The 12,124-nt window shown below is 40.3% G+C and overlaps 1 protein-coding gene across 2 annotated transcripts in view; it reads right to left on the minus strand.

Moving 5' to 3' along the window:
* LOC133755407 (zinc finger protein 260-like) overlaps positions 1–12,124 on the minus strand; it is a 40,597-nt gene that overhangs the window by 21,537 nt on the left and 6,936 nt on the right. For both annotated transcript variants that reach the window (XM_062185515.1, XM_062185513.1), the window contains exon 2: positions 6,502–6,630. The gene's annotated coding sequence lies outside the window, so the exon portion shown is untranslated. The remainder of the gene's footprint in view (positions 1–6,501; positions 6,631–12,124) is intronic.

Consider the following 12,124-nt stretch of genomic DNA (forward strand, 5'->3'; position numbering starts at 1 on the left):
AAATAGTGAACTGCTAGTTGAAAGTGAGTTTATCAATTATAAATGTGTATTATAAGTTCTAGGAAAATTATCAAAAGAAAATTTTAGGAAAAATTGATCCTTGATAGATCTTAATAGACAAAATGAAATCCTATCAAAATGAGAGATGTATATTTGGAAGAGTGGGTAACAAGCTACTTATCATGTGTAGTAGTACCTGTGTTTGAATCCTGAAGAACTAGAAAATGGTATTAAAATATACCAGAGTGGCTGTACCCTATACTACCAAGGATACCAGTTTTTTTTTTATTAAACTTTTATTTAATGAATATAAATTTCCAAAGTACAGCTTATGGGTTACAATGGCTTCCCCCTCCCAAAACTTCCCTCCCACCCACAACCCTCCCCTTTCCCGCTCCCTCTCCCCTTCCAATCACATCATGATTCATTTTCAATTCTCTTTATATACACAAGATCAGTTTAGTATATATTAGGTAACGATTTCAACAGTTTGCCCCCATATAACAACACAAAGTGAAAAAAAATACTGTTGGAGTACTAGTTATAGCATTAAATAAGAGTGTACAGCACATTAAAGACAGAGATCCTACATAATATTTTTTTTAAAAATTAATTAATTTTCTATGCCATTTCCAATTTAACACCAGGTTTTTTTTTTTTTTTTCATTTCCAAGTATCTTTATATACAGAAGATCGATTCAGTATATAATTAGTAAAGATCTCATCAGTTTGTACCCACGCAGAAACACAAAGTGTAAAAATACTGTTTCAGTACTAGTTATAGCATCACTGCACATTAGACAACACATTAAGGACAGATCTCACATGGGATGTAAGTACACAGTGACTTCTGTTGCTGACTTAATAATTTGACACTCCTGTTCATGGTGTCAGTAATCTCCCTAGGCTCTAGTCATGAGTTGCCAGGACTATGGAAGCCTTTAGAGTTCGCTGACTTTGATCTTATTCTGATAGGGTCATAGTCAAAGCGGAAGTTCTCTCCTCCCTTTGGAGAAAGGTACCTCCTTCTTTGATGGCCCCGTTCTTTCCACTGGGATCTCACTCACAGAGATCTTTCATTTAGGTCTTCTTTTTTTTTCTTTTCCATGGTATCTTGGCTTTCCATGCCTACAATACTCTCATGGGCTCTTGAGCCAGATCCGAATGCCTTAAGGGCTGATTCTGAGGCCAGAGTGTTGTTTAGGACATCTGCCATTCTATGAGTCTGCTGGGATACCAGTTCTTAAACTGGGTGCCAACAACTGGTAACAGGGTCCAGAGATTCTTCCTCTAGTACAGAGAAAGGTAATACCAAGGTGCCTTCCTCTGGTGAGAATACAAATTGATTCAAAGGGGGAAATTCTTACATTTGGTCTCAAGCAAAGGCAAGAAGAGAGATGAACACATATCATATTGAGTCAATGGTAAGGCTCTGTTCCTCAATCCTAATCCTGCAAAGAACTCAGACAATGGCTACAATCACCTCTGATGTTGTGTGAGGAGCAAAGGGATCTAATTTGTAAGATGACTAGGAATGAGATGTCATGACCTGGCTCCTATCATGCCATCTTAAAGAAAAAATTCCTCATAGAAATCACCACTCACAGAGCTGGCTAAATGAATTTACATTAACAAATCACATCTGCTTTCTGTCCACTCCATTTTGTTCACTTAAAGAAAACAGCAAGCATTTGATCACTTTTAAGTCTCTTCATTCAAAAAAATTTTTTTTCTCTGATTCATTTACTTGAAAAAGTGAACAAAAGAGGGAAAATGAACAAAGAAAAAGATAGACAATCTTCCATCTGTTGGTTTTCTTCCCAAATGAAACTGGGCCATGCAGACTCAGGAACCAGGTTCTCTCATATTGCTGGACAGAATAGAATCTAAGGACGTGGACCATCATATGTTGCTTCTCATTCTTCAGCATCAACAAGAAGCTAGACTGGAGTGGTGACAAGATAAGATTCCATGTACTCCATCATAGGATGAAGATATCCCAAGTGGAAGCTTAACTCACTACAACATAACACCATTTTTTCTTCCATTTTTAAATTCTTTTCACCATGTAGCTTGCAATGAGTTTGTGATTTCTGGGTTATAAGATTTAAATAACCATCACTTAATTTTTTAAATAACTTATTCATTGGGCTGGCACCATGGTGCAGTAAGATAATCCACTGCTTGTGGTACCGGCATCCCATATGGGTGCTGGTTCTAGTCCTGGCTGCTACTCTTCTAACCCAGCTCTCTGCTCTGGCCTGGGAAAGCTGTAGAAGATGGCCCAAGTCCTTGGGCCCCTGCACCCACATGGGAGACTAGGAAGAAGCTCCTGGCTCCTGGCTTTGGATTGGTATAGCTCCAGCTGCTGCAGCCATTTGGGGAGTAAACCATCAGACAGAAGACCTCTCTCTCTCTGCCTCTCCTCTCTCTGTGTAACTTGGACTTTCAAATAAATAAACAAATCTTTGAAAAAAAAAACATAACACCCACACTAAGGCCTTCATTTTTAAACTCTTTTACCACATAGCTTGCAATGAGTCTGTGATTTCTGGATTATGAGATTTAAATAACCATCACATAATTTTTTAAATAACTTATTCATCGGGGCTGGCACCATGGTGCAGTAAGATAATCCACTGCTTGTGGTGCTGGCATCCTGTATGGGTGCCAGTTCTACTCCTGGCTATTGCTCTTCTAATCTAGCTCTCTGCTCTGGCCTGGGAAAGCAGTAGAAGATGGCCCAAGTCCTTGGGCCCCTTCACTTGTGTGGTAAGCCCAGAAGCTCTTGGCTCCTGGCTTTGGATCAGTTTAGCTCCAGCTGTTGCAGCCATTTGGGAAGTGAACCAACAGAAGGAAGATCCTTCTCTTTGTCTCTCTCTCTCACTGTCTGTAACTCTCTCAAACAAATAAATAAAAATCTTTTTAAAAAAAACCTTATTCATCAAATTAATTTTGAAAACAAAATGACTTTTCCAACAACTATGACTATACTCCCATTCATTTCATCATTCGAAGGAAGCATAACCAATTAATTTGCTCTAGATCCAGGGTAACAATTTTTCTGTATTAATTCATCACTTCAATTTTCTTTTTTTCTTGACAGCCAGAATTAGACAGTGAGAGAGAGAGACAGAGAGAAAGGTCTTCCTTTTCCATTGGTTCACCCCCCCAAATGGCCGCGATGGCCGGTGCACTGCGCCGATCCAAAGCCAGGAGTCAGGTGTTTCCTCCTGGTCTCCCATGCGGGTGGAAGGCCCAAGCACTTGGGCCATCCTCCACTGCATTCCTGGGCTCAACAGAGAGCTGGACTGGAAGAGGAGCAACCGGGACAGAATCCGGAGCCCCAACTGGGACTAGAACACAGGGTGCCGGTGCCGCAGGTGGAGGATTAGCCTAGTGAGCCATGGCGCCAGCCCATCACTTCAATTTTCAACTTTTAAATGCCAAGTTATGGCCATTTCCCATAATATAGACTTCCAAGTTTTTTTTTTTTCAAAATAAATGTTATTTTAAAAGATTTTTCCGATTTACAGAAAAAATTGCAAAGACAAAAGTGTTTATAGATATCTCACACTCCAGTTCTCACTATTACTAACATCTCATATTAACATGGTACACTTACCACAACCAATGTGGTACTATTTATATACTATCTTCTTTTTTAAATATTTATTTTCATTTTAAAAGCAGATTTACAGAGAGAGGGAGAAGTCTCTCATCCATTAGTTCACTCCCTAAGTGACTTCAATGACTGGGGCTGGGACAAGCTGTAAGGAAAAGGGAGCTGAAACAGAGGAGACAACCAGACCACATTTATTAAAAAAAAAAAAAAATGTTGCAGAGGTTTACCAACTACCAGTGTGCATACAGACCAAACATGGCAGAGAGCAAAGACCCCAGGAAGCTGGGCCTTGTTATAATTTAGGTAGGCTAGGAGTGGGGATGCAGAACAGTATGTGGAGGTGAACTTTTCCACACAGGTTTTTCAAGTTCATTTGTGGGTGGTCAAACCTGAAGAATGCAGGAGGTGTGGTGGGAAACAATACAGGATGTGAGACTGCACTGGTTTCTTGAAAGAAGGCAGGGGTAACAAGAACCTAAAATGATTGAGGCTTATGTCCTTGTTCCATCAATCCTGACTCTGAGTATAGATAAGGAGATGGGGTGCTGTTTTTTTTTTCAGCTACTTACTGCTGATATGAAGCATGGAAATGGGATGAGGTATCTATACTCTGGAACAGATTGATTGAAGAAGTGCAATCTTGTGTTCTTGCATGATGGCTTGGCATACAGCAGTCAAATGCTCCTGTAATGATCTTTGAGGCATGTCAATTATACACGGTAGGTATAGGAGCACTATGATTATGGGGCTAAAAGGAGAAATGAGAAACATTGCCCCTAGTGGAAAAGATGGCAAGAATGATAAGGACAAAGGAGGATGTAGGAAAGCAAGAGTCCTGTCCACAGTGTGAAGACAGTTATATGTCTTAACACTCCTGTTGTGTTTAGCGTATATGTGCTGGCAAGGAGCTGTAGGATGGAGTAAGTCTGGTCTGCTTATAGTCCTGAGCTCCCCCATTTCATCCCTCTGCTTATGGAAACCCTAGCTGCCATCAGAGGTTAAGGTGAAGACAGCTTTTACTTTTTCAAGCTGAATAGGGGTGATGTAGGGACTCATGGTCAAGACAGGGTTCTGGCAGAAGGTGGCTTCTCAAGGGGCTGCAACATCAGCTCACAGAAACTGTCTCCACTTGAGGTTTCATGTGCATGGCCATCCAGAATTTCATTGCTTCATGTCTGGAGGAAATGAATCTAACATGCAGATTAGATACATAATATCCTTTTTCTATTCCAGTAACTCCAAATTATTATTTGAAAATCAGAGTCTTTTAGACCTTTTAATTATAAAAATAATACATGGGGCAGTATTGTGATTATGTAGGTTAAGCTGATGCTGCTTGGAGTGCCAGCATCCCATAAAAGCCTGATATGAGTCCTGGCTCCTCTTCTGTTCCAGCTTCCTGATAATCTAGCTTCCTGGTAATGCACTTGGGAAGGCAGAGGAAGATGGTCCAAGTGCTTGGGTACCCAACAACTATGTGGGAGATCCAGATGGGGTTCCTGGTCATTGGCCTCATCTTGGCCCACCCTAGTTATTGTAGCCATTTGGGGAGTGAACCAGTAATGGAAGATCTATCTCTCACTTTCTCAGTCTCTACCTTTAGAAAATATATCTTTAGCAATAATGTGCATATTAGCTATTAAAAATTGCAGAACATAAAAATATAAGCATTATTCCCTTCTTTCTAGGGAGTACTAGTCATACTTCACAGAACACACTACTCTTAAAAGATTCTTACATTCCATTCTGAGACTTCCATATGCAAATATAGAAGGGTACTTTAAAACATCATAAAAAAGTGGAATTAAATTATTGTCTGTTTTACTGTAACAAATTTTTAAGTCCATGCATACAAGAAGGTTTCAAAACCATTGAGTGTGTTATGAAAAAAAATTAAAAGAATCTTAATTTTTGCACCAAAATAATGTCAGCTTTTAACTCCATTTTCCATGAACCTTTTGAAGGGCCTTCATAAAGATATATATGCATGGGCCAACATTGTGGTGTAGTGGGTGAAGCCACAGTCTTTGATGCTGGCATCCTTTATAGGCAATAACTTGTGTCCTGGATACTCCACTTTGATTGAAATATCTGTGAATGTGCCTGAGAGGCAGCAAAAGATGGCCAAAGTCCATGGCTTTGGCACCCATGTGGGAGACCCAGTTGGAGCTTCTGGCTTCAGCCTGGCCCATCTCCAGCCATTGCAGCCATTGCAGCCATTGCAGCCATTTGGGAAGTGAATCAGCAGATGAAAAATCCCTCCCTGCCTGTCTCTCTATCTTATGAATGAAATGAAAATGAGTAAATAAAATTTTTAAAAGAGATATATATACATGTGCCTTTTTTTTTTTCATTGAAAAGTGGCATTTTTTCTGTACCTTGTTTTACTTAAAAGTACTCTGTACCTAAATCATTTTTCAGATCATTACATATTCACTATTTCATTGTACACATATACCATAATGTATTTTACCATTCTCTATCAATATACATTTAGGTTGTTTCTGTTTTATTCCTATGATGAACAATATTACAAAGAACTTACATGGCTTTATGTATTTGCCCAAATATATGTAAGATAAATTCATGCAGTTAAATCATACCAAGAACATTTGCATTTAAAATATTTTGTAGAGAGATATGTCAAATCTTTCCTCCAAAGAGACTCTACTGCATTACACTCACACCAATGAGTGCAAGAACCCATTTTCTAACACCTTCAATAAGTGTATGTGTGATCAGAATTCCCTCAGATGCTTCCACTTACCATCTCTTTTGATCTCTATCTTCAAGCTTTCTTTTCTTCTTTCTAGCTCTCTGATCACACTTAGTTTTCTTACCAAACTTTTCTGTGCACTTATTTCCTCTATACTCACCCTCTTCATTGCCTTCTCTCATGCCTCCAACCTCACTTTTCCTGCTTACAAACTTCCTGTATGGCTTCCATGGAGCTCAGCACAACAGAAAACAGGTGCTCTTTTCCTGGCCTCCCAACCTGCCAGCTCCTGAACCAATAGAGAATGTTAATCAGGAAACATGGAAGTAATTAATCTGGGTCACATTATAAGAAGAAATAAATTCCTATTGGTGTAGCCACAGGGAAAAGCCATCTAGAAGAATTCTATATTGTCTTTTGTTAAAATGGAGTCTGGGGCTGGCACTGTGGCATAGCCATAGTAAAGCTCCTGCTTTTAGTGCTGGCATTCCAAAGGGTGCCAGTTTGAGTCCTGGCTGCTCGACTTCTGATCCAGCTCCCTGCTAATGAGCCTGAGAAAGCAGCAGATGATGACCCAGGTGCTCGGGCCCCTGCTCCCATGTAGGAGACCTGAATGAAGTGCCTAGCTCCTGGCTTTAGTCTAGCCCAACCTTGGCCATTGTCATTTGGGGAGTGAACCAGCAGATAGAAGATCTCTTTCTCTGTAACTCTGCCTTTCAAGGAAATTAATAAACCTTATAAAAAGAAAAAAAAAAATACAAGTAACTTTAAAAACAATGGAATCAGGGCCAGCGCTCTGGCTCAGCATGTTAACACCCTGCCCTTGAAGTGCCGGCATCCCATATGGGCACCAGTTCAAGACCCAGCTGCTCCACTTCCAATCCAGGTCTCTGCTATGGCCTAGGAAAGCAGCAGAAGATGGCCCAAGTCCTTGGGCCCCTGAACCCCTGTGGGAGACCAGAGGAAGCAACTGGCCCCTGGCTTCAGATTGGCACAGCTCCGGCTGTTGCAGCCAACTGGGAAGTGAACCATCGTATCTCTCTCTCTCTCTCTCTCTCTCTCTCTGCCTCTCCTCTCTCTGTGTAACTCTGACTTTCAAAATAAATAAATCTTTTAAAAAAATGGAATTTTTTTTCCTATATTCCATACTAGATAGAATTCCTGTCTTTGAAACAATAACTAATGATTTTTATTCATTATTCCTTCTTTGGAACTGGAGTGGGAGTAGGCAAAAAAGTAGATGAAAGGAAGGAAAAAAATTAAAACCTATAAGTACCATATTGGACAGGAAGACTGGAGAAGAGGTAATAAAAGTAAGGTTAAGAAATAAAACCAACTTCTTAAAGCCTTAAAAACAAAAATGAAGAAAGGAGGAGGAAATAGGCAAAGAAGTATTGTTATGTTCTTAGAATTGTATCCATTAAATACATGGAATCTGTTCTCTTTATATTAATAAATATAAATCTGTTTAAAAATTAAAAGCTTTTTTTTTTTATTGAATCACTACTGCCTCATTCCAAAGCTCTAAAAATAGAATCCAAAGGCAAGCATGGGTTGCAGGGTTGGGGCAGAGTAGAATGGGCAGTGACAGCTCTATTCCTCTAACAGCAACCTCTGCACCCCAACTTCTGACCAATCACCCAGAATCAGCTTCATTAAATAATCCACTTAGGAGGAAGGCTCAGAGAAAAATCAATGACTTCACTATCTTTTTGCCTGTGAAGCATCTTAGAAATAAGCATGCTGCTAAGAAAGTGAGATTATGGCCAAACTGTGTATAAAGAACACAAGGATATAAAGTTGTGAGGCAGTTTGGTGATTTATGAACACTCACAGTGAACTACAGATGATGGAAAAGGATGGATCACAGAATGGGAGCTAAAGTAGGCAGCCCAGACAGCAGTGATCAATCAGCCTTTAAGTTGAGATTTATGAATATTTGCAAAGTGTACAAATGAGTGCTACATACAGCAACAGTGATTTTTGATCCCCCTTAGGACATAAGGCAAAATCTATTTTTTCCAATTTTTTAATTATTTATTTTTTTCATTTCCTTTGAAAAGCAGGGGAAGAAGGAGAACAGATTTCTTCCATTTGCTGGTACCTCCCCAAATGCCCACAACAGCTGGGAATGTGCCAAACTGAAGCCAGGATCCTGGAACTCCATTCAGGCCTGGGTGAACTGATCCCAAGGACAGAGTCCTTGGTGATATCTGCCTTTATGAAGACACATCTCAGTATAGCATAAATAATACCTCCCACTGAAGGTTTCTGGTATCTAAGAGAAAACTTTAACTGTATCACAGAGGAGAGAAAAACATTAACCCAGACGCTGCTGTGAGCCAACAGGTTTCCTGCCTACCTGAGAATCAGCCTGGTCATTAGGGGAACCAAGGAAAGAGGACCAAGCAATGCACTTGGGACCTGTGAACAAAGTCCATCTCCTGAGTGAGCAAGAAGGAAGAGCCAGCCATGGCAGTTCTGGGCCCCTTTAACCTGGAATGGGTGCACAAACTAGCCAACTCCAATTTAGACTGAGTGAGCAGACCAACAGGCTGGCCAAAGATTGCATCAAGGGGCTAGCACTGTGGTGAACTGGGTAAAAACCACCACCTATCATGCTGGCATCCCATATGGGCCCAAGTTCAAGTCCTGGCTACTCCACTTCTGATCCAGCCCTTTGCAATGAATGGCCTGAGAAAGCAGAAGACAGCCCAAATTTTTGGGCCCCTACACCTGTATGAGAGGCCTGGAGGAAGCTCCTGGTTCCTGGCTTTAGATCATCCTGGCTCCAGCCACTGCAGCCATTTGGGAAGTGAGCCAGCATATGGAAGATGCCTCTCTGTTTCTGCCTATCAAATAAATAAATAAATCTTAAAAAAAAAAAAATTGTGTCACCTATTCAGGAATCTGGATACAAGAGTGACCTAAAAAGAACTAGCAACAGATGTGCACAATAGGAGCCAGGGTGATAAACAGGTAATAAATGCACAGATTCTAGCACAAGACAGAAGACAATGCCAACCTTTTCTGTTGTAAAGTCTTATTTTAAAAGCCTTGGGGAACATACCTGTAGACAATTCATATGTAGGATACACATGGGCCATTTGCAATTGGTCTATAAATATTATTATTATTATTATTATTTCCCTGAGCAACGAGCATCAGGAACTACCCCAGGGAGGAACAATTAAAGGAAATTACTTCAGTCCTGTTCCTAGGGAATTCTGCACCCTACATGAAGCTCTTCTTGCAAACTACTTATCTCATTTTTCATTTAAAAAAAATCTTCTTTTCTATATTCTGTACTGAACAGGATTATTGTCTTGGAATCAACAGCTCATGATTTTCTTCGTTTTATTGTTGCTATTTGTATTATTTTTTCAGGGGAAATAATTCATCCCTGAAGAGGCTTCTTTTTTTCCAGATAGCCCAACAACTGCCTTGGAAATCAACCTGTGATGTCAGGTGGATGGACAAGCAAGCCAATGGGAGTCATCCTCTAGGAGAAAGGACACTTTACCCAAACGGCTATATTTCATTCTACAGAAAAATGCAACCTGACACAACGATCTGTCCTTCAGTCCCCTGGTTTAAGCAAAGGGCACATGTGCATTATTCCAGGTCTGCACCGCTTTTCATTCTACTCACATGTGAACTATCTGTATAGGGGAGTAGAATGTGAGCCAGCAGTAACCATGTCAGTAGAAGTGGTCAGCATTTGCATTATACAACTGATTTTAATGACTTCATATTCAGTCATAAAACTTCTGCTCTTAGCAAAGGACACACACACACACACACACAGCCACATTCACCCCTGTATGAAAACTGCTTATTTAGGAGTGTCTTTTGCATTTAATCATAGCAGTTCTCTACTCTATTTTTATAAAATATCTACGTAAAAAAACTGAAAAATAAGTCAACTATATCACAAACTATTTTAAAAAATTGAACTTTAAATTTAAAAAATAAAAACTCTAAAAGATAAAAGGCTAATTTTGACAATCTACACAAATGACCTGTGCCCTATTTGTGCCTTTGAATACTTCCTGACCTCTCTTCTGGCTTTCCCCTCCTCCCTCACCCCTCATCCCTTTTCTGCATCATTGCCCCATATGCCCCTGCAACTCTCTCCCTTTGGAGCAGTCTTGTAGACTGTCATTCAGTCATGTGAAGAATGTTACTTATTTCAAAATGATTCTGTAGGGCATGCCTGAATGGCATCCAATGTCAATAAGCAGGTCTTCTAACACCCCTTAATTATATTTCTAGCATATGTGGAACCAGCATTGTGGCATATTAAGTAAAGCCACTATGTATGACACTGGCATCCCACATGGGCTGGGGTTCATGTCCCAGCTACCCTACTTCTAATCCAGCTTCCAGGTAATGTAGCAGAGGATAGCCTAAGTAGTTATGTCCCTTCTCCTCCATAGGAGACCTGAATGAATCTCTTGGTTCCTGCATTGACCCAGCCCAGCCGTGGCTGTTGTGACCACTGAGGGAACAAACCAGTAGATGAAAGATTCATTTCTCTCTCTTTGTTTCTCTATCTCTTTCTATCTCTTTGTGTGGTAGGGGTGCAGGTATCTTTCCCTGTTTCTAACTCTGCCTTTCAAGTAAATAAATAAACATTTTTTAAAAAAAGATCCACACTCTGGTGCAGCTAGTTAAAACCATAGCCTGCAGAGCCACCATCCCTAATAGGTACCAGATCATTTCCTGGTGGCTCCACTTCCCATCCAGCTCCCTGCTAATGGTCTGGAAAAGTAGCAGAGGATGGTCCAACTTCTTGGGCCCCTACAGCCACATCAGGAATCTGGCTTATGGCTCCTGGCCTCAGTCTAGCACAGCACAGGCTGTTATAGCTATTTGGGGAGTGAACCAGCAGATGGAACATCCTAGAATAAAATAAAAAAATTAAAATTAAAAAGAAATGAACACAAAAACAAATCCTGTTATTCTGCCTTTCTGATTTAAAAAAAATTATAAAATAAAAAACTGATCATAAATATTATGACTCAAGTTGACATATGATGGATCCAAGAAAGCTAGTGCTGTCTAGTGCCTCTTAATGTTTTCCTATAGAAAAATCATTTATCTTGCTTTCCAAGCACTCAAATATCAAAAGCACCAATGCTACCCAGCATAACTCTTTTTAAGGCTGCTTCAGTATTGAAGGAAAAGAAAAGGAGCAAGGGGCACAAACCCAGGAAGGTTTCAGGGTGACAGTATCCTCCTCACTTTGCACCTAGGTTTCTAATTGGAGATGGTCACACAGGGAACTTCAGATACTGCAGAGCTGCCCAAACACCTTCAATCAATCACAGACATTGTCATAGGCTCCCTGTATGTACAATGGAAGGAGAACACAGAGCACTAGACAAGGCAGACATGTGTTAAACAAAATTTCTCCACCCTGCTGACCACAATCTCAAGAATGTCCTGATCAAAATGCCATTTCAGAGTTTCATTTTCTACTTATATTTGAGGAAATAAAAAGATTGAGTCATTTTCATCCTAACGCATAGCAGCTTTAGCCACTGATCACATTACAGCTAGCCTTGATCACTACCTCTCACTCAAATGACAAAGTAAAATACAACATTCAAATGTATTGCTGACACCTGTTTAACAGACATCTTGACACATCTTAACAGACCTTGACACACAATTCAACAGAAGGGGAATGGTGGGGCTGATATTGTTGCACAGTGGTTTAGCCACCACAGCCTCAAATGCTTGCATCCCCTATGAGTGCCAGTTTTTTCTCCCCAGAT

This window comes from Lepus europaeus, unplaced genomic scaffold, assembly GCF_033115175.1.
Source record: "Lepus europaeus isolate LE1 unplaced genomic scaffold, mLepTim1.pri SCAFFOLD_44, whole genome shotgun sequence".
Taxonomy (NCBI): Eukaryota; Metazoa; Chordata; class Mammalia; order Lagomorpha; family Leporidae; genus Lepus; species Lepus europaeus.